Source organism: Pinus tabuliformis, chromosome 1_2 (genome assembly GCF_031772625.1).
Source record: "Pinus tabuliformis cultivar Carrire ecotype Pingquan chromosome 1_2, CPIR1, whole genome shotgun sequence".
Classification (NCBI taxonomy): Eukaryota; Viridiplantae; Streptophyta; class Pinopsida; order Pinales; family Pinaceae; genus Pinus; species Pinus tabuliformis.
Window position 1 is genome coordinate 1,163,148,866 of NC_142298.1, and position 24,414 is coordinate 1,163,173,279.

Here is a 24,414-nt window from a genome sequence, read left to right on the forward strand (position 1 = left end):
AACACACCTTATGATCGGCAAAATGATAGTGCAAAAAGTCAAAAATGTCACATGTGACTACAAAAGTGACTAGTCAATCACTGGTGGTGCTCTCTGTACGACACCACTGCGCGGGCTATCTTGCGCAGAAATCTCCTAAACGGTCCAGGGACTGCGACCACGAAGCGCTGAAGCCTCATTGGAATGTCATCCATAGTAGTCTCAGGTATATCTGCCGTGAGACGCTCTAGATCATGCTCCAAATCGGCTAGTACTTCTGCTGTCGCATCCTGTAAGGCCGGTGCCGGTGCAGCTGGATGTCGTCTGTCGTAAGGCCGGAGATTGGCTGGACGCTGTGGTCCAACATCTGCATTTTTAAAATTTTACTGTTACTTTGAGACGATATATATGAAAAATAAAAAATACATAATTAGAAAACTTGTGAAAATGAAAGTACCTCTGTCATCCCATTGTTCTCCCTGTGGAAGAACCATGTCCGGATCACCTCTGAAATCCATTCCGGCATATGGAAAGTCTTGTATCACAAAAAGCTGGCCCTCTAGCCAGTCGAAGTAACTGTCTGAGAATCGAACCACTGCAGCACCCTCGTCAGGATGCCGGGCCATCACCGCAACCCATCGAACAAGCTTTGGCTCCCGAGGACCCAAGTCATCAACAGTGAGTTGCTGAGGGATCAGCATAGGAACTCTCTCCAAGGCAAAGCTCACGACTAGAGGCCCATATCCAAAAGTCTTTAGTCGTCCGTTCTTTGCCTTGGTTAGTTGGCTCTTCATATGAGCCGACACAGCTTCGCACCAGTTGAAGATGGTGCCTTGGTAACAGTCAACTGCCATCCGCATTTGGGATCCGGAAGCAATGTGCAAGGCGGCCGCGCCACAAATCCTAGTGACCGTAAATGCAATAACTCTAAGTTCCGCCAGAGCGATGTGCTTTATCTCCACGCCCTTTTTATGGCGAGTCCCTGGTCTGCACCACTCCTCGCGGAGATCATCAAGGGATTGGCCACCCGGCCTGGTCCCCGCAAGGTTGAGTTGCTCACCTCTGTTTGGCAAGCCAGTGAGAAAGTATACATCCGAGGGCTCTATCTCGAGCTGGTGCCCTCCAATGTAAAAGCATTGATCTTGAACGTTCCATCGCTCAACTAGCCATTCCAAAAATCTTACCTGGCCCCTCATGCCCGGTATGGTCCAATATTTGTACAATCCACATGTTCTTAAGGCATCCAGAGAGGGTTGGTGGTTAATCGCAGCTTCATCGTCTTCTACGTGCTCTCTCTCTCTCCAGTCTAACATGTTTTGGGCCCTGCACATCAAAAGAGTCAATTAGAAATTAATTTGAGAAAATTTGGTGGTTTTTTGAGAGAGTTAGGGTTTTGAAATGCGCCCTTTGCGGAAGACGCACCCCGGCTTTTTAGCACAGGGCGTCCGGACGCAGCTCGCCTGAAGGCGGACTGCGTCCCAGACCTTTTTCCCGTGTGAGAAAAAGTCGGGGGACGCGGCTCACCCGAAGGGCACCTGCGTCCGCCGAGGGGCGCATTTTGAACCCAAAACCCCCCCAAAAAATGAAACAGAGACCAAAAACAAAAAACTAAACGGATAAAAATGAAGAGTGGGATGTGTAAAATACCTCGGTGAAGCGGCGTTCGATTCCGACGGTCAGATTTTCCGCAGCAACCACGGGAAGTTTCTTGTCAAAAGCTCCTTTTTCAACCTCAACAGTGAAACGGTAAAAATGACATGGTAAAAGGTCTTTTTATAGGTTTTTTGGATGAATTAGTTCATTTTTTACCATGAAAAGATGTTTTCAAATGTATTTTTGCCTATTTTAAACAGGTATGAGTAATGTGTCGCTTTTGTGCAGGACGAAGGGATTTCGAGGGAAATTGTAATTTTTCACAAACAAAATTTCAGAGTCATCTTTTAAGCCCTTTTCTGACTCCTAAAACATGAAAAGATCGCCGAGTGTTTCTTTTTCACTCGTTAAAACGGAATTAAAAGACGGTCCCCTTTTAGCTCTTTTCTGACCGTAAAATCAGGAAAAGATTGCCGGGTTTTTGTCGTTTCAAACTCGATAAGGAAATAAAACGACGTGTCTTTGATCGCTTTTTACTTTTCAGGTCAACGACACTATTATGAAAGTACTCCTTGGTCGCAAGATCAAGCGGTTCCCCCAGGTATTATTTTATACTTTTTCGGGCTTGAGGGACACAAATATACGAAAAAGTTCAACGTGGAGTTTCCTTAAGTTTTTCAGACTCTCTAAAATTGAAAAACGCCGAGTTTCTCCTATACTGGGCTCGTTAAACTTTTACAGTAAAGGACCTGTTCAATTACAAACAGGAACGAACCACTCCTTCCTAGGGTTCGCATTTAAACTAGGTTGGACTCGTCCGAAGGATGAGCTTATAATCAAGCATATGTTATCCTCCTCAAGCTTGTTAAAAATAAAGAGGTACTTGCCAGAAATGGTGGGGGAAAAAAGAGAAGAATGAACCTATTTGTCACCTTTTGCCTCAGAAGAAACTTTATTACCGCTCTTGAACACGACACTTTTCATTCACCTGGGTTGGGAAATCTTTTACCTCACAGTTGACTAAATCACTTTGAAAATCTTTAACCGGGTTCAGGGATCAACTTTGAGTTATTCGTCACCAAACCATCTGTTGTGTCGTTATGTGTTCAAGAGGTCTGCAAGCAAAACTTTCATCTGCAAAATACTTGTCATCCATTTGACCATCCCTGAGTCAGTCCTTACAGCAACATTTCTTCAACTTGAACAATGATTTCGTGTTGCGGGCTTGCCTGCAACGGGTCGCTTTCTATCGACATCGACACATTATCTAGAAAGATGACTTAGGAATCGACAGTACCTTGAAGTCTGCATGCATCAATGGCAGGTTTCTCGCCTTTGACGTCAGTTTACATCATTGACTTTCGATCAGAGGATTCCGTGAAGTGTTCGACATCAAAACATCTATTCACATTTCACGGGTTGTGCTTGGTACTTTGAGAACCATTGACATTACTGGTGGTTTCTCTCACGCTTGTTAACAGTTTACATCATTGACTGGTAATCAAGTGGTTTCTACCATGTTCGACATCGAATCATTTAATCACATGGCTAGAATCGTACCAATTCGGGAAGTAGAAGTGAAGACCCTGGATCTAGTTTCTACCATCCAGGCTGCGAGGAGTTTTGTATTCATTATCTATGTAGACTAATCATAAACAGATGGCTGCGTCCATACTGTGTCTACAAAAGTCTATAAAAATGATGTACTGCAAGATCATTCCTGTATCAGAATAGTTAGTCCATTAGTTAAAGTTTTGAATCTGAGTATGGGAATGCCTACCTCAGTGATGATATAATCTTATCCATGTATTTTGTGTTGAAAATTGCAGGTTCCAACCAGGCCATCCACAAGGCAATCCTTGAAATGATAAAGCGCTTCACCCTTCCTAGAATTACAAAACCCTATTCTATTCCAGGCTTCGCACTTTAGGGGGCAATCTGTTACACTAAAAAATGTCACCTTGACTACTTACAGTTAGTATGGCTCAAATCAACAGTCATGCTACCCTCTTAGGCAAGTCTCATGCCTCTGTTATCCATCTCAAACTCAAAGAAGAGAGAAAGTCTTGTAAAAATCATGTTTATCTCTGGGGTCGCAGGTTCTCTCTAGCCTTACCTGCGGGGACGCTGACCATGTTCACAAAATCTGCGTCCATGGACGCTCTGTATGTTAAGGGACAGGTGCGTCCCTCTGTAAAAGGCAAAATGCGCGAGTTTTATCTTGAAAAAGTTACTTGTGGTTACTTCTAGAACATTCTAGAGGTCGGTTTGATGAAATGGATGCGCCTCCAGTTGGTTCATGTATCTCTATTAAGGGGGAACTTATCCCATCAATAAGGGAGCTATCCCACCCATAGAGGGGGATGATCCCATTGATAGTGGACCTGAATAACCTCTTTACAGCACTATAAATGAAGGCATTGAGCCAGAAGGAGAGGAGGTTGGAGCTATACATTTTCTTTGGGTAAATGCTGCAGGATTTAGGTCTTCCATTAGAGCCTTTGTGAGGAGAGATTGTCTTCACTTGATTCTACTTGGGAGAGGGTGAGCTTTGTCAAAGTAGAGGAAAACCCTTGATGGACCCTGGGAGGAACTTGCACAACACCAAGGCCAGGTTGTAAGAGTTTCTTTGTTTCGTTATTAATACAAACTGGTTTATTTTTCTCAATAGCTTGTGTTAATGAGTTATTTCATGTGTTCCTTGGTCTGCATGTTGAATATATGTTTTATTATATGAAATGCAAGTGCTTGGTAATTGTTTGATTGTTTGTGGTTGCAGGAATTGACTTGAAGGAGGAGCTCATCCGGATCGTCAAGAACGGACTTCAACAACAGCGTTTTGGAATAAGGTAAGCCTAAACACTTGTAGTTTTCATGTTGTAAAAGGTGTATTTAGAGAAAGATCACTCCATTTTGTCTTGTTTGTCATTAGAATGTCTTAGACTTCTAGGAAGGTCAGTCGTGTCCGCACCCTTGACAGATTCCGTGTGACAAGAGCTTATCTACAGTTGCCAAGAGTGCTATGACCCCAGCCAAAGGGCAGTCATTAGCCCCACAGGCCTAGTCCTGTTTCAGATCACTCCAGAGAGTATAAATCAGATGCTGCATTTTCATACAGCCAAGAAATTGACCCCTTCTCCATGCAAGATTTGATAAAGAGAGGAAATAACCTGTCTAATGACCAGATTGTGAAGATTAACCAGCTATTTGTCACACCTAGCTCTGAAGCAGTCAGAACCCCTCCATTGGGTACCAATACCTGAATGAGTTGGGCAGGATGATGGTGGACTTGATTGGATATGTCCTGGGATTCAGAGGACTGGAAGATGTAGATGACAGCATATTGGCCATGCTGTCCATATTTGCCCCGGGTAAGCCTCCAGCTATCCACTATGATTATGCAACTTATATAGCTGAGAAGATTCATGACCAGTTCATGAACTTGAAGAGGGAGAGGCTGTTCAGATATACCTCCTACATATATCATCTGTTCTTGTTCAACCAGCCAGCTGCCTTCTCTGTCCCTTTGAGGTCACTCAACGCCCAAGGAACCCCAAGATCAGTTGTTTTTTGGACCCCTGTGTTCCATCGTACCTCACTATCACCTTATACATACTGTGAGTTTATTGATTTGTTTGTTCATCCAGCCCTAACAGTGCTGCAAGGTGCCCCTCCTCCTAGACTGACCGATGACATGAAAAGAATTCTTCATTTGAACAAGCTTTACAACATCGGCAACTGGTACTTCTACCAGAATCACACAGTCATTAGGGTGTATGGATGTGAATTAAATCCATTTAGGCTGCCAAGGTACGTTCCCATGAGACTGTTTGCCTTAGAATATTTCAGGCAATTTGGGAACTCAGATTACCTACACTTTCAGAGTAGAAACAAGAAATCACAGTTGAAAGTGAGAAATCAGCTAGGTCCCTTCTTATACAACAGGAAGGAGGAAGGCTGGAAAGAGGCAGACAGGATCCTGGAAGGACTCCAGTTGAAAACTAGTTTTGAGTGGATTCCATATGACCCTAACCACTCTATTTCCCTCAGGAGGATCAGGTATAAGTTAGGCAACTATGCTCATGCCAGATTACCTGAAATTGAAAAATATGCAAATGCACCAGATTGGGAAGAGGGCACATTAGTAGAGCAAATGACTAATGAAGAAATACTTGAGCAAGAGGCTAGAAATGTCCAAAAACAAGCTGACTTGGAAACTTGTGGACAGGTGCCTATTTCCTACAGGAGGCAAATTGGGGCAGCCACCACAACACCAGCAACACAACAGCGAACTGCCGAGCAGACAACCCAAGCAGCAAGCAAGGACAAAGGCAAACAGGTGGAACAACCACCTATATTAACAGAAGAACAGGTTGACACCTTGCTACAGCAGCAAGAAGAAATGGAAGAACGGGAGTTGGGGCAGCAACAAGATAAACCACAAACTAGTGGGCAGCAGCCATTACAGCAAAATAAAGAGACAGATTTGCCCGGATCTACAGAACAGCAGCCCCAAACAGAGTTGTCTCCAAGAACAGACATCAATGTGGACAGCTCAGTCCTCCAAACACCTCAGAAGGAGGACTTAACCAGAAAGAGAGAAAGAGAGACTCCCCAGACTTCATCCTTTATCAGAGGAGAGAAGAGACAAAGATTGAATGACTCCCAAGAGGAGGACATAGCAGTAAGGCAGGCCATGGGCATGGGCCCACCCAGTGGAGAACTCTCGGCCAGCTCATCTCAAAGAGGACCAGATATGACAATGGGAGGAGAGGTCAGCTCTTCTGGCCAGCATAGAGAGGGGCACTCAAGTATAAAGCAGCAGTTCATAGAAATCAAGAGAAGGAGTGATCCCATAAAAGTGCAACTCTATGATCACTTGTTAAAACTAGCTCCCAGCAACCAGCAGAGACTAATGTCTGCTTTTGATGTGAGTGAGGGCAAAATGATAATGAGCCATTTTATGCCCACAACTCTACATCCTCAGTCCACCTCAGACTATTTAAGAACCAACATGGAGGTTCTGGCTAAAGATATTCACCCCATGGATAAGATAGAGTTACACAAACAAACGGGTGAAATGGTGTATGCCTCCCTGGCAGATGAGACACTGGAAATTACAAGTTAAAGAGCAGCCTAGACAATACATCATCCCAGCTAGAATTGGAACGAGCATCCTCACAAGCCAAGGACAACAGGATCAAATCCTTGGAGGAGGTAATCATAGAGATAGGACATGATCCCAAGGATGTCAAAGGCATCCAAGAACTGCTGAAAATAAGGGATGCAGACATGGCAGCCCTAAGAAAGAAAATCAAACTCCCGGCCACCATCCATCCACAAACAGATGAAGTTGCCCAGCAACGGCAAGAAAAAGATACCACAGACTTGCTGGTATCCTTATACAAAGAGCTGGTTAGGACTCAAGACCAGCTAGGACAAACTGAAGCTGCAAAGGCAGCACTACAGGAAGCACTGAAGCAAAGAGAAGAGGGCCATCCCTCCCAGCCTCCTCCTGTGATAATAAATCTTGAGGAAGTCCCTCCAAAGACTGCTCCTCTCCTCAGCAAACAGAAGCTACAGCACCAACTACAGCGCCATCCACAGCAGCAACAACTACAACATCAGAACAGGCTGCTAGTCTAGACATGCAAAAGCTGCAAGCAGAGATCCGAGCTATGGAAGCTCAAATGAAAGAGCTGGATGGGCTCAAACAGAACTTGGCTAATGTTAATGAGAAATTTGATAAAAGCAAACAAAATGAGGCAGCCAAGGAGAGAGAGGTGAAAACCCTTAAGAGAAGGATTGCTGAGCTGGAAAAAGAGCTTGCACTGGAAAGGGTGACAGCTGATATGAAAGCAGTGTTGTGGAGCAACATTGGAAGATCCATTGCCAAACAGTGGCAATACATTGAAACCATGGATGAACAAATGGTGCTCATCACCAAAGCAAACAAGGAGATACAGAGAGCCAGGGCAAGCCTTGGACACATGCCAGAAGCAGCTACCAGGATGATCAATATCCTGAATTACAAGACCAGCACTCAATTGGCTACCATGGGAATCAACAACAGGACAGAAACAATTGCCATAGCCAAGAGAGTTGTTACATTGAGAAACTTGGTTGGAACCTTGGAAAGAAGGACACAGGACATGCAGACAGAAATTAACAGGTTCCTGGAGAAGTTTGTAACACTGCAGAACAGAGGCCTCCCCAACATTTTGAGCAGCGTGGGAAGACTGCTCACCCTGGACAACTATAACAAGAGAATTGATGCACATGCAGTAGCAGAGATTGCAAAACCTCCCAGCACTTCAAAGGACACAGGGCCAGCCACAGGGCAAATGATGTATGACAGAGTGGAGAACCTGTTTTTTCTCATGAATGAGATAGAGCATCTGTTTGATACACCACCAATTTCTTCAAGTTCACAGAAGCAGATGAGACTCTAGGGGCAATTTTGGCACATCAACTGCCCACACAGGATGTCTGGAGGCATTTGACCCAGACAATTTTAACGGGACAGAACCAATAGCGCAAAGGGAAAGAAGTAGGTACATACAGTGACAATTTTGGGAATTAATACCCACAGGAAAAGGCAGAGGCTGAGCCAACTCAGCCAGACCAATGACTCACCACCAGCGGCAGTCAAAGATACAGCTGACAGGCCCGAGACACAGTGTACCAGCCTACAGCCGGGTTTTCTATGCATTAACTCCGAATACTCAGACCGACTTAGCTATTCTTACAAAGCTAAAATATCTTCTGACAGAGCATTAAAATGCCTGTACTGTGTATTAAATGGGTAATAAATTTTCGACATAATATCTTAAAGAGTTGGTGAGAATGTAAAGACTGAGATAACGCAGAACTCAGATTTTTCTGTAGACCACCGCTAGTATATATACACCCTTCACAGATGCTGAAGGGGTTGCTGGAATTTTCTCTTGGATAACTTCCATCTGCTGTAATATTTTTCAGAGAGTTAATACAAAGGAGGAATGGAACTTCCAGAAGTTTGGTGTATTTGATGTCTTGTGGTGAAGGATGCATGTTACAGGATTCCATGGGTGTTGCATAAAACTATAAGTATTCTCAAATCTCTTGTCGTGTCTGTTTTGAGTCTTTTGTTCTCTTTGTCGTTCTAATGTTTTACACTTGATAGCAAGGTGAAAGGATAGTACCAGGATTTAACCATGTTTACCCTGGACTCAAACTGAGCTATTATATATGTTTTCCTCATATACAGTAACAGAATTGTAATTCTTAATTGCTGCAATTTCAAAACTGTGTTTTTATTGTAACAGTCATTCTCAGGGATTCAACTTTTGCCCCTAAGACCTCTGTTTTCTCTTCTTAAAGCTATCTGTTGGGAACATATAGATAAATAGTGAAAATTCTTAAATGCTTTCACTGTTCGTGCTACCTGTTACCAGTCTTTTAATCAAAAATCTGTTCTATTAAAAACCCAAATGGCCCTGTAAGTTCCATCTTTCATCTCACAGATTCAAACACATTAAGCCACAGACTCCATTGCCCAATGATATTCAACATATCTAAAAAACTACATCACTGAAGTCTAAGGGAATTTCATCAACCGAAACACAAACATGACCTGTACTCAAAACCTAGCCTAAAACACCATCACTGTAGATATAAATCATAAAGAGAGAGCCCTCTCTGATCACTGTTTGGCTAGAAGCAGTGATCCAAAGATTGGTTAGTGGTTACCCCGGCCGTATTCCCTTGGGAGTCATAGGGAACAACCTGGGTGTTAACAGCAGGCACAAGTACTAAAGCACAATTAGATTTGCCACAGGGTATGAGATAGTGAGATTAGCCCATGAAAGGAGGTTTACTTGTGAGTAACAGGTATTGGACCATTTAGTGTGGTGGATGGGACCAAAGGAGAATGATTGTAAACCTTACAAGAAAGTATAAACTAGGTCTGAGTGGGATTTATTTAAATCTAGCATTCCTCCATGCCAGTCCAGCTGTAGTTACACATTTTTTGTTTTATTAATATTCCCCTACATGCTCCAGATATCCAAGTTATCAATAGATCTCACACAGTTCCGAACATATGCCAATGAGGGGTTTCAGTTTGCATTCCACTGCTAATTCTCAAGTGCTCATGGGCTGATAGAAAGTTTGTTTGATTTGCGGGGAAATGATGGATCCAGGACCATCAGAATCATCAGCAAGTTAATGAGGAATGGAAAGGCTGAGAGTAGTGAATGAGGGTAAATATGAAAGGTGGAATGAGACTGGAGGACTACAATTAGCTGGCAGAAAGGAATGTAATTCAAAACAACAGGAAAATAGACTTGGCAGAAAACAAAAGAAAGGACAAAAATACAACTAAACTAACATCAAAATGAAATGAACTCTAACCTACTCAGGAGGCAACCACCAATGTGGTGGCTATTGGAAATGTCTCTTCAAATGCTGGCCATTAATAGGGAGCTTTTCAGTCTCTCCCTATAACATTTTCAACCAATTTTTTCAACAACTTGGAATGGGCCGAGCCATAGGTTTTGGAATTTTGTGTGTTTACGCTTTGGCTCACTTAGATTGTCCCATTTCAGGACTAGCTCCCCTACTTGGTAATCTTTATCTCCTGCCAGATGATGATCAAACCATTTTTTTACAATAATTTGGTGATTTTTGAATTTAATTTTGGCTCTATCCCTTAATTCCTCCAGCTTCATTAATTGGTCGATCCTTTCTTGAAGTAGGGCTGAAGGGGTTCCTCTTGAAGCTTGGGAGAGTTGTAAGGAAGGAAGGGCAACATTTAGGGGCAAGATGGCTTCCTTTCCATAGACGAGGAAGTATGGGGAGTTTCCTAAGGCCACTTTAGGGGTGACCCTATCAGCCCAAAGGCCATTTGTCAAGGTGTTGTGCCAATTCCTCTAGTTATCAATGACTGACTTGTGGATTATGCGGATAAGGTTCTTATTGGAAGACTCTGCAAATCCATGTCCTTGGGGGTAATAGTTTGTTGTATATTTTATGTGGATTGATTTATCAATGGCAAGCTCAGTCAGTATTAGAGATGAAAAGTAAGAAGCGTTTTAAAAAATGAGAGCATCAGGGATGCCATACCTATTGATAATAAATTTCGCAATGAATGATATTACCTCATCTTCATTCACCTTCCGAAGCAGGATGGCTTCGGTCCATCTGGTGAAGTAATCAGTCGCTGTGAGTATATACTTGTGCTGTTGTGAAGATTTTGAAGTGATCTCGCCTATGACGTCTAGGCCCCATTGCTCGAATTGTCGATAAATCATAACAGGCCTGAGGGGAAGAACGGGCTTTCTTTCTCATCCTGCGGCAGTTTGGGACACCTTGCATTTGCGAGCATAGGCATGCGAGTCTCTGAACATTGTGGGCCAATAATATCCGACTCTCAATATTTTGTGAGCAGTGGTCTCTCCACCATAGTGACCACCTACTAGGTCGTCGTGCATTTCTTTCAATACATGGTTGGCATCATCTTTCTCCAAACACCTCAACCAGATTCCATCATGATTTTTTATGTATAATATGATATCGGCCAAATGATACAAATTGGATTTCAATCTGAGTGATCTCCTCTGTGATGCATCCATGTGTTCAGGACATGAACCCTGCACTAGATAGAAGCATATGTCGTGGTACCACGACTCAACGTCCAAAATATTTCTAATGCTTCTTACTCATACATCAGGGCTTCGTTACTCCATAAGAGCTCCTCCCTAAGTTCCCTTTGTGCATTCTTCATGCTCAGTGTTCCTGATTCTTTGGATGCCTCATTTTGGTCCACTAAAGCTTCTTCCACCAACCTAGAAAGTCCCTCCCCTCGAACTATCTGTGTCGGATTTATCTCCAAGTCGAACTCTTGTAGGGTGGTTATCCAGTTCCCTCTTTGTTCAGCCATTTCCTTCTGCACAAAGAGGGCTCTTACAGCAGGATGGGGCACGATAACGTTAGTCTTGGCCTTTAATAAGTAAAGGCCGAAATGTTTAATGGCCTTGAAAATTGCATAGCCCTATTTCTTCACGTCTGGGTAATTTAGTTCTGCTCCTTGGAGATTTGAACTCATGTAGGAAATGGGGACTTCATTGCCATCATCATTTTTTTGAGTGAGAATTGCAGCATATGAAAGTTTGGAAGCAAAGGTGTATAAGAAGAATCCTTTGCCGAAATCAGGGTTGACCAGTGCAGGAGCTTCAGCAATGGCTTCTTTGATTCGCCAAAATGCTTCCTTGGATTCATCGCTCCATTTATAAACAACGTCTTTATTCATCATCAGCTACAAGGAGTGTACTATTTCTGCAAAGCCTGAGATGAATTTTCTAACGAAATTAATCCTCCCAAAGAAGTATTGCATGGCTTTTTTATTGGCAGGGGGTTGTATTCTCATGATGGTTTGTCTTCTTACAGGATCAATCACAATCCCGTCATTAGAAAGGATATGACCCAGTAGTTTCCCCTCTGTGGCTGCAAAGATGCTCTTCTTGGAATTCAAAGAAATTCCATACCTTCAGCATATTTCGAAAATCTATCGCAGGTGATAAATGTGATACCTTCTACGATATGAATACATAGTAATGTCATCCATGTACACCACTTTGATCTATTCATCAACCCTCGGAAGGCTATGTCCATATCTCTCTGCAATGTAGCACCCACATTAATGAGCCCAAAAGGAATTTTACGGTATGCGTAGGTGCCCCATTTGGTATTGAATGTTGTCTTACATTGATCCCCATGAGATATCAGTACTTGATTATATCCTTAAAATCCATCTAATAGGGAAAACTTTTCAGACCCAGAAACACACTGAAGGATGTGTTCCATAGAAGGGATAGGATAGTTATCCTTTTGAGACGCTCTGTTCAGGTCTCTGAAATCAATTCATAGCCTGATGTCTCCATTTTTCTTTCTCACTGGCACGAGATTGGCTACGCAGCGGGTGTGTCTGACCAGGAATATGATTTTAGCATCTAGCATCTTGTTCAGTTCTTTCTTCACCAATGGTTCTAGGCTTGGATGCATCTTACATAAATTTTGTTGGTAGGGCTTGGCCTCCTTTTCCAAAGGGATCACATGATGCATAATGCTAGTATCAAAGGTCTTTAGGTCGTCATATGTATATGCAAAGACATCCTTGTATTCTTTAAATAGTTTGACAAATGCAGCCTTTTCTTGCGGAGAGAACCCCAGGCCTAGATTGACATTTTTTGGGTCCTTTTCGGTCGCAAGGTTGACCGTTTCATACTTCATGGATGAGCTGTGTGTTTTGTAGTTAGTAGGTTTCTTGAATTTATCATGCAAGTCATACAAGTGCTCCATCCTAACCACTGATTTTGGAATCACATTGGGCTGATCCTTTTTCTCATCTTCCCTTTCATTCATAAGCTTGTCATCCTCGTTTTCGCCAATGAATACACTCTTGAATGTCTTCTCGCAGTGCAGGAACTCAAGGACTTGCTCATCATCTTCGAAAACCTGCCAATTCGAGATGTTATAAGGCACAGATTCTGAAAATCAATTCAACAAAACATTTATTTTTCTTCAATCTAAAATCAAGCAAAAGTTTAGCAGCCATATTAGCCATCAAATCAACATCTTGGTTTTGGCCTCGAGGTATCTATGTAGTATTAAAGGAATCAAAATTGTCAGTTAAATCCCATACCTCATGCTGGTACCTCACCAGTTGTGGAGAATTGCAATGCATCCTTTTCCTTACCTGATCTACAATTATCTGTGAGTCACCAAAAACTTTAAGATTTTTCACATTCATATCAATGGCTTTCTTCAGGCCTTGCAACAGGCCTTCATATTCTGCTTTGTTTTTGGTGCATGCGAACTCCAACCGGCTGGACATTAGATGTTGGTTCCCTTGCAGGTCAATGAGAATACTTCCAGAACCTACACCTTCAAGGAAATTAGAGCCATCAAACTAGAGTGTCCAGAATATTGCATCTAATGTTATATCAATTGAACTACAATCTAAGAAATTAGTCCTATCATCTACTACAATACAGGATAGCTCATTAGTTGGATTATGGGAGGGAATTTCCAACTGTGTGTGTGTCAAAGTTTCTTCAATGGTTTCTGTATGGAACTCTCCAAAACAGGTTTCTGTAGCATAAATATTGAAACTATAGTTCCCAATGATGGAGTTGGTAAACATTACAGGTTCATTGGGACCATTTAGTTCCATTACCACATACTTCATGTATCTTTCCCTATCAACTCTCAGTGTATCACCTTTTCCCTTCTGAGGCAACAAGAGATGGGACCAATCAGTCGAGAAGTATATGTTCAATTTCGCTAACTAGTCCCTGCTAAGCAGCATTCCATAGGCCTCAAGTATATCGACTACCACTATATCAATGACTTGTGTGTACCATGGTTCAGTAGCCATTTGAATCAACGCATCCTTCAATTCTCCAATTACTTTCGCATTTTTCCTATCTACTTGCATGATACGAGTTCCAGTTTTTTCAGGTATGGCCTGAAGTCTTTTAGCAACAGCATAAGGCATAACAGTGGATGACGCACTGGAATCTACCAAGAAATTGTGGATGTTCATGTTGAAAATTTCAAACGTGATGAGGAATAGTGGAGTCATAGATTTTGATTTCCCCCCTATCATGGCTGCGCTGGAATCTTGGGGTTCTCGATTCATTTTAGATAACGTGGACTCCATAGCTGATGGTATTTGGGTTGCACTAGTGGTACTAATAGGTTTGGACAGTGGCTTCTTGGTTTGGGTGCTTGAGGTGGTGGGGGTTTTGCAGTTTTGCTCATTCATAGCTTTCAGCAGCAAATCTCTTTGCTGCATTAATTTTAACAAGTCAAAATATGTGATATTAGCCCTAGAATTCTTGAGATCATCCACAATATTGTAATCAATGTTATAAACATGATAGGGCAGAGTAAACATACCTATTTTTCCATTCTTAGGTGGGATTTTACCATCTTGAGTAGCCTTCGTTGCAGTGGGAGATGCATTTTCATTCTCTGGGTGACTTGCAATAGGGGTATTCTTAGAATAATCGCCAGGCCTACTCTTCTCGACACGAACTTTGGGAGTGGATGCTTTCATAGGGTGAACATCTTGCTTTGTTTGGTTTAAGGGCTTTGTCACACTTGGAAGCGGCCCTTTACTTCACGTGTGGATTTCATTAGCATTGATTTTTCAGTGTTATCTCCCTCGTCATCATTCTCATCACTATGGAAATCCAGCACATTAATTTGGGTTTCCTCATCCGAGGGTTCTTCTACTTGGTATTCCTCCTCAGTTCCTTATTCTGGTTCGAACTCTAGTATAGGTTCTTCTTTGTTAAGGAGTGATCTAATAAGAGCAAACTCTTATGTGTTTAAAGCCCCTTCATTAGGTGGAGCAGGCAATGCAAGCTTACCATGACCACCTTCTATTTTCTTCCGACAGAAAGGTTTGAAGGGTTTTCTGTTATTATAATATCCTCCATTACCACTTGTACTCTCTCCAGCATTTCTTTTCATATCGATGACTGTGTTTGTTAGTTTCTTAATGATCCAATGCAAACCCTCCACATCTACGGTATCCTTTTCTTTAGTCTTAGCCACCTTGTTATCATTTCCATTAATCTTCTTGGATGTCTGAGAGTCTTTCTTCTCTTTAGTTTTATAATGACATGCTGTGAGGCTAATCATTTCATTTTCAACATTCACCGCTTCATTGATAGCTCCTTTTAATGTTTTCACATTACAACTTTTAACCCACATTGTTGTAGGGACAAGGAGAGTAGAGATATATAATTCCATTAGCACCTCTTCAGTAGGTCTAGAACTGTATGTTAAAATCATTAACCTTCTCCTTGGTTTCCATTTTCAGACAGGATAATTCTAAAACTATGGCCGCAGGTGTTTTGTCATCACCAAACTTGTCTAGAAAGGCCTGCTGAAAAGCATCCCAAGAGGTGATTAACCCTATTTTCAAGCTAAAATACCATGTGGAGGCTGCACCAGTCAAAGTAAAAGAGAATAGGTGGCATGCCACATCTTCATCGGCTACCCCCAACCTGCACAAGGCTAGGAAGAAAGAGAAAATATGGTTATCAGTGGTATCTTCCCACTCAAGGTTGAAATTAGGTAACACTCTTTCTATATTTTTGGGTAAGGGATACTGCTGCCCAAGGACCGCTATAGCATCCTGTGTAAGCCAGGGAGGGAGTGCTCCCATAGGAGGTCAGGGTTGATTCCCACCGGAGGAGGAGGTGGAGGTTGATTCCCACCTAAAGGGGGAAAGTTGGCCATAATATGGACAGGGAAGTTTTGGTTGAGGCTTCTCCATTAGGATTCTCAAAATCAAGTGAGGAGTTACCTTTAGAAGGGGAATCCTCAGGAATTTCTTCCCAGTGGGTTTCAATACTTTGCAAGGATTCTAGCACAATATCTTCGAGAGAAGTGACTGTAGATGTATCTTAGCTCAGGGTAAAGATCCTTGGCTTTCTCTTAGTTGTCGGAGGTAAAGAGTGAAAGATGGGAAGTTGAGAGAGGGAATGAGCATAAGCCCGAGTAAGTGTTCTAACTGGTTGTTCCTGAGTGACAGGATACTCCCATAGTCTCTCTTCCTTGGGTGACCTGAAAACGGGACTTGGAGCGGTCTCTGTTTGTTCAAAATGAGGCTCTTTCAAATGTGTGGCAGGATCTCTCTGACCTTTACGATCCATACATTAATCCTTTTGAATCCATGCCTGACACTTATATATGAAATCTTGAAAAGCTGGGGACGAAGGTTGAGGCCCTACTTTTAGCGCCATTTTTTTGACATGGAAAATGTGCGTAATGCCAACAAGGGGAACTAACCCGATCACAAGCCCCAATTATACCTGCTTTCATTTGGAATGGCTAGCTCTAATGGGTTTTAAGGGACCCCGTAAACTGTTTTAACATGTCGAAAGATTGCTTCCGAGAGGAAGACTTCAATTAAATCAAAAAAATAAAACAGCTAACCTCTATGTATTAAATCCTATCTATACTACTTCTAACTACTCTAATCTAGTCCTAGATATCTTAATCTATCCTGTAGAAGCATAATACAAAGGCTTAAACATCATACATATGTTCGACAGGAGCATGATAAAGAAGATTAAACAACATGTATAGATTCAAGTCCAAATGAATCAATCACTAAATTCACAATTGGACGAGACTGTATTAAAGCTAGATTGCAATCCAATCACTCATATAGGCATCCAAATTATTTTATGAAATTAAACTTGCAACTGATGTTTAACCTAGTTTCAAATCAGAGACCATTCACAAGTTAACCATGAAATTGAATCACATTCAATTTAACAAGACTAATAGTGAATTGTAAGTCATCAATATGCATAAATACAAATCACATTTACATTCATGCCAGCAACAACACTCTGATCCAAAACATATAAAAGAACAATTAAATAAGTCTGAAACTAAAGGCTCCTTCTTCCCCAAAACAGTCCTCCTTATTCACAATAAAGCAAAACTATTCTTCTCAAAAATCAAAAGCCCTTTCTCCTCTTCGGAGGTAATACTTATGCAAAAACCCCTAACTCTAGTTCTACCCCACCTCTTCATCTTCCCACTATTTCAGATATGAAAATTGAGTACACAGAGATAGGAGTGTCAGAGTGACTGCTGGCACATAGAAAGCATAACGGCCAGATCAATTCCTTTCCAAAGGAAGAGAACAGACGTTGGTAAAAAAATGGCGACTGTGTTGTCGTCCCATAATGAAGATCGAGACAACTCTGCTTATAGAATGTACAGGAAACGCATGGGGTTTCGACCCAGAATGCTTGTGGCTAGACCCTTAAATGCAGCGCTTATGCATACATGGCTCTTCAAATCCCCTCCTGCATCCTTTACTTCTCACCTGCAAGGATAGCTATCATTAGCTTGATGATTGTGAACAATAAAACGTAAATTTTCTATCAAAAGTAAACGCTGCCTCCATTCATTATATAAACTATGAAACAAGTGTGAAAAGGATTTATGCCTGATACACAGTCAACATACAATTTCCCGCTCAACCCATAGGCTTGGCATAGTTTTTTGAGGGCTTCTTTTAAATCGCAATCGGGTAACAGCCCCTCTCCAAGTCATAGTATCCATTCCTTCCACTTCCTTGATGCGCAATTACACTAACGGGACTCCACAGGCCCACATTTTACACTGAAAACCCGATCCCTTTGTTATTTCGGAAAATTTGGAAAACAAATGAAAAAACAAAATATCCCACCTCAATCACTCAAGCCGAACCTCAAACTTTATATAATTAGGCATATAATCATCGTCGGGTCCGGCTCTCACCTCTTTGCTAACTGCATGAGCTTTGGGCTCTGCCAATATGCGATAAGCGATTAACACCTGACCCGATATATATATATCTATCTATCTATCTATCTATATATATATATATATATATATATATATATATATATAATATATATATATATATATATCTATATATATATATATATATATATATATATATATTATATATATATGTATATATATATATATATATATATATATATATATATATATATATATATATATATATATATATATATATATATATATATATATATATATATATATGATATGCTTAATAGGGTCGGCGGATCCGGCAGACAGAGGCATGTTGTTTATACACATAGCTTTGGGGCTGGGTCAATAGCGATCTGCGATGGGGCTCTGGACCTGAAATGTATACATTTGAGTTAATAAAACCCATCAGGTCCAGAAGCCATGAATGCCTTATGTTATTTGCGATGGGCCCAAAACGGTTTATGCCTATTTTGTGGAGTATTTCAGTTATGAGGAGTTATGATGAAAAAAGGAGGACGCGATGGAACATTTCGTGAGTTAAGCGCACTGACGATTATGATAAGGGTGGGGGTGATTGTTTGTGTGGGCATAAGTGTATCATTCATGCTTGTGAAGATTAAAAGGTCCGATGAAGGGAGTGAACAAAGGGCTAGGCTGTGTCAGGAATGAACCATTGCAGCGGAGGCTTATTCAACGACTTAGCCATCAGGTATGGAAAATCTGACTAGGCAAAGAGTTAACATCCTTGTGATAAATCAGATCATTCTGACCAATGAGAAATCAAACTTCTATGGGACCCATTCAAAAACTTGCTATCAGAGCATGTTTTAATAGGGTGGTGGTTGTGGCTGCAACAGGAGGATAAGCCTCCACATTATGTATGGACTCGTAAGAAACCCTCTCTTTCACATATGAGCATATTTGGATGTGATGCATATGTACATGTTCCAGAGGAGAAAAGAACCAAGTTGGATAGAAAATCTGAAAGATGTATCTTTATTGGGTATAAGGGTGGTTTAAAAGGTTATAAGCTTTGGAACCAAAAAACAAGGAAGGTTGTTTATAGCCGATATGTTGTATTTAGAAAGGTGAAAGATGTTATTAAACATGAATTCCTACCAAAGGAACCTAAGAAGATATATTTTGAGCTAAAGGAGGAAGAATCAGTCTCTATAGCAGAACAAGAATAAAAAGGTGAAGAGCCACAAACTTCGTCTATGAGAAGACCAGTTCGAGAAATAAGGCAGCTAGAAAGGTATAGTCCATCTTCTTTCTGTTCAAATTTTTATTTTTCTATTATTGATGATGATCCCATAGCTGTTAGGGAGGTAGTAGATCCGGAGGAGGGAAAGCTTAGGAAATAGGGGCCATGGTTGATGAAATGGAATCTTTGGAAAAAAATGAGGATTGGGATTTGGTGGAGTTGATGGCTGGAAGGAACCCCATTGGACGAAAATGGGTGTTTAAGAAGAAGATGAATGCAGAAGGAGATGTGGAAAAATATAAAGCTCAATTGGTAGAAAATGGTTATTCCCAGCTGCGTAGAATTTATTTTGGTGATATTGTTTCTCTTGTTGCCAAGGTAGCTTCTACTAGATTACTTTTATTTGTTGCTACTGCTTTTGATTTTGAGGTAGAATAGATGGATGTGAAGATGTTGGCTTATGGAGGTTTGACCCAGGTTGGGAGTTATTTAGCCAAACAAATCCCTACACTACTGGCCTTTTTGGCATCAACCCGTGGAGCGCGGACTGAATTCTAACTTGAAGCAGTATGGGGGTATGCTGGAACCAAGTTTCCAAACCCTTGAGATGTTTGTGATGTCAGTTTAATCCAACTAGATCTACCTTCACGCAAGTTGCTTCGCGCACTGTTCTAACCTTCAATACCTCCAGGATTTGTTATAATCGTCCTTTGCATAGCCCTAACCAAGGGTTGAGATGCTTTTGTGCTGCTATAGCAGCGAACTGCGCTATTTCTTCAAACTACACTGCTTATCTTACTTATCTTCTTAACAGATCTTACTTATATTCATGTAAACAATTATTGTAAATTGCGTTCTCTTAATCAACATAGTTATACACATTCGCACATCACATAAGCATTAAAAGTACAATTTATATTTAATGTAACATATTCATAAAACAATAAATAGACACACAGAAATGATATGAAACTTATCTTTATTAATACTTCCAACTGTTAGAGACTCGACTCGCCCTGTGCACTCAGCTGCAAGGGTCCGTGCACTTAGCTGCAGACTACTAGGCCTCTGTGCACTCAGCTGCAAAGCCTTCTCCTACTCTATGACCCAAAAATAGACTTTACTCCACCGATATGATTCAATTCTTCATCTTCGAATGTCCATTGATTCCATGTGTTTTATTAACTACTTAGAACCTCGCTCTATTTATACAATCCCATGGTCTGCAGACCATGGGTAGATCTCTACAGCCGACGTTATGATAAAAAAATTGAGGGTAGACAAACCTATGACTCTTTTACAAACTATGTGCTTTTCACCCATAGAATGCAGAGACTTTACAACGAAATTACAATATTTGACCAAAATCTGGGCTCTAAGTCGCAAAACTTCCCTTGGCGGATCCTGTGCCCAACAAGCCCCCAAACAAACACCATGACTGGCCCTCGAGTCACTCTGTCTGTGTGGAGATATTTGTTGGAAGACCTCCCAATTCTACCTGGATCGCTGCAAGTTCGACAACGCACTGAGCAGCTGCCTAATGTACTTCCTCGAGGTGTTTTTCAAAGACCGTTATGGCTGAACTGCTACCCTGGATCCTTTCCCGCGTTGCTTGCAGCTCCATGAGTTTTACTTCAATGGAGGTTGTAATGGTATATGTCTCATTGATCCACGGCTATAGGCACGCCTTCAAAACTGCTTCCTTATGCCGAGCAGCATCCACCTGCTCCTTGAGCGCCTTAGCCTGTTGCATCCTCGCAAACCTCAATGTAAGGGAAACTGTCTGTGCAGTCCCTTTTACTTCATCGTATCCCTATTGCAACTCACGTGCCTCTATCTCTAGGTGTTGTATGTTCGGGCCCTCGTGCAGGGTGGTGAGGACCTCGAACGACTACTCAAACAGCTTTGTTCAGTTTTTCCCTGCACTGTTGACCATCGCTATTGTTGTCGTGATCATGGTGGAACGTTGTTCCTTAATCTCTGGCGAAGTTGAAGGTTGCACCTTCAACTACAGTTCTGCTGTTTGAAGGTTCAACTCTAGCTGAACCCTGGCCATTTCTTCCTTTGCCTCAAACACCCCTACTTCTAACTTCTGGACACGTGCCTCCACTGGTTCCTCTTCTTGGATGGACAACTCCAGGACCATTTGATAGGCTTCCTCCACCACCTACACTATATGTCTATTTTGTGTCACTACCTAGTTGCGCTGCAGGCTCAACTTCTCCATGTTGATGCTCTACTCGCTCATGACCTAGAGTGCGTGACCCTCCCTTGCTTGTAGTTCTGCAGTGACTCCATCCTGCAAAACATAGAGCATCTCCCAAGGGAGTGCAACCACATTTAATACGATTCCCTTCAACCCGCTGACCATAGGCCTGTCGGCCTCCTTTTCTGTAATGAGTGCTCCATCTAGCAGCACTATTGTGTTAGTCATTCAAGTGCAAAACATTTACTTGGCCATGGAAGTGCCTACTGCAAGGCTATTTGATACTATTCCAGCCTCCGAAGTGCACACCTGCAATTCCTGTATTTGTTCCTAGAGAGCAGGCATCTACAGTGACGTCCCTCACAGTCTCGCCAATATCATGGAGATCCCCCTTAGTGAGGGTGATCAGGTCAAATGAAGTCTTTGAAGCCTTCGACTTCTTTCGTGGCCCTACCTGCTCTCTTGGGCAGGGACAATTTAGCTGGGTGGACACTGTCTGCGGGTTCATGCCACCTTGCTCTCTATTAGTCTCTAGCTCGGGCGAAAGTGACTTCTGTCCTTCGCGCTGTTCTTCTGCTACTCTTCTACCAACTTCACAGCGTCGCGTGCCACCTAGGCCTTAGTTGCTGCTGCTTCATTTCTGTGCTTTTCTACCACCTGCGCCATTCGTGGTTTTGCCTCTTCCTCTTTTCGCTGCGTGGTGGACTTCTTTGCTTCCACCATAGAGCTAGCTGGGGCATGCCACTCTAGCATCCACCACTCAAGGATCGTGAAGATGACATAGTCTGTCGCTAGATAGGGTAGCTCGCACCTCGTCTTTGCGGGGTCCTTTTGCGACTTGATGTAAACATGGTGGAAATCTACCTTGAACTCTATGAAGCTCTGCAGACTGTTGTAGACCGTGGGCGATAATCACAGCTTATGATTAATCCCCATTCCGATGTTCATCTCCATGGACACCCAAAATATTTTGATGTCCCTTATCCTTTGTGCATCCCTGATTGCGCACAGTGAAGCGTACTTCGATGCCTATGGAAGGTCCTACGTGATCGTCAGGAACTAGCTATCTTTGGGCAACTCCCATGCCACCAGTACTATTGACAACAGAAGCCATTCATAGTGTAAAGTTTTTCTCTACTCTTGTGGCTCACAGTAGTTCTCAAGGAACTCTCCACATAAATAGTTTTCCCAGTTGAATTGGACCCCTTCTGCACACTGCACTGCTAGTGCAACCACTAGTGCGGGCACCTCATCTGCGCAGCACTTCCACATAACCTTTCCCCCTAATATCTGCATTGTGACTTTAACCATAGGGTTGTTCATGTGGGAAATGGTGTACCCTCTCTTCTTCTTTTGTAGTTTAAATTTCTTCTTCACGGCCTCTGTGATGGCCAAATCATCACTCTTTCCTTCTATGATGTTTTTTGGGACCTCCCCTTTGCAAGGGATCCTGGTAATTCTCTGAATCAAATGGTCTGTGATGGGGATGGGCTCTTCCAACCACAAGCACCCATCATGCACCAAGTAGAGCAGCTACCTAATGACAAAAATAGACACTCGGGTGCGATGGAAATGTAGCACCCAGATCTGGTTTAACAATCTTGCCTTCTCTACACCTCTCAACCATTTGCATGCCTCCAACTCTATGATTCCAGTCGATGCATCTTTCTCCTACCATATTAGCTGCGTGGTTGCCAAATGTGGGAACTTCTCATGGTTCGTGAGATACCAGTCTTCAAACTTCAGTATAGGAACCCGTCCCAAGTACGCTCCTTCAAAAATAATGTCGTCAGGGAGCAACAAAGTCTAAAGAGAGCTCTTGCTCTCATCTATATCTTTGGGCACCTTTGCTTTACCCTTCCTCGGAGAAACATATGCGGGCAAGGTAGTAAGAGGGTCTGTACCCTGGGTTTCAACCTCCATTTCTACATTCTCCTCTTCTATCAGGATTTCTTCAATTTCTTCCTCTTCATTGGCCTCCAAATTGATAGCCTCCCCTTTTCTTCCATTGTAAGCTTAGTCCTTAACGAATTCCTAGGTGATACGCGCATCGGTACCATGGCCTGCTTGTCTTTCTTGGGTCTCAGCGTGTGTAGAGATTTAGGGATTTATACGACTATCCCGACTCTTTCTGGGCCTTCCACTTTTGTAATGGCCTATGCAGCTTCTTTGATGGTCATTACTCCAGTATCCATGGGTTCTTCAGGTGCTGCCATGGTGTGATTCCACAGTTCTCTCAATGTCTTGGGTAATTGCTCAAGCAATGAATTTACCTTCAGAAGATTGAACAGGCCTCGGTTCATGCATGTTTGAGCGCGCAACAACTCAGTTCTCAAATTGCCAAGTGTTGTTTGCTAGATAACCCTTTGTAATTTATAGCGCCTTTTCAATTTGAATTCGATCGTTCCCCCCACATTCAGTCCATTAATGCTCGATTGGCGACACATTTTCAAGAATCTAGCCCATACAGTTCGTCTTAAATGCCTGCCGCTCACTCCATTTGGTCTCAAACCAAGCATCACATCGTGAATAGTGACTGTAACGGTCACCTTCCAGCTGACCCGCACAGTAGCGCAGCTACCCTCGCGCTATCGCATACCCTGTGACACTTCACTACTGCGCGCAGTCTTGACATCACGTAGCTTCTGGGAATAGTAGTTTATAGTCCCGCGCCTCCTTTCAATTGCCTGGAGTGCTAAGACTGTGCTTCTGTCAGCTAGTCAGATGGTCGGGCCACCTATGTATGGCTTCAAATGACTACCATTCACCTTTCCTAGGGAAGGTTCTCCATTTAATTTTGCTAACTGTACCGGACCTCCATCTGTGATCTCCTTAATAAGATACAGTCCCAACCAATGCATTCTGAGCTTCCCAGGGAATTTATCAAACTTACTATCATACAACAACACCAAATCATTCACCTTAAATGTGCGGAACTTAATATTTTGATCGTGCCAGGCATTTTCACACTACTTTTGTACTTGTTGGTGAAAGCCAGCCAAAAATTACTCTTATTCGAGCTCTTCCAACTACACAAGCCTCTCTTCCAAGGCTCCGTGGTCCATCATACCTG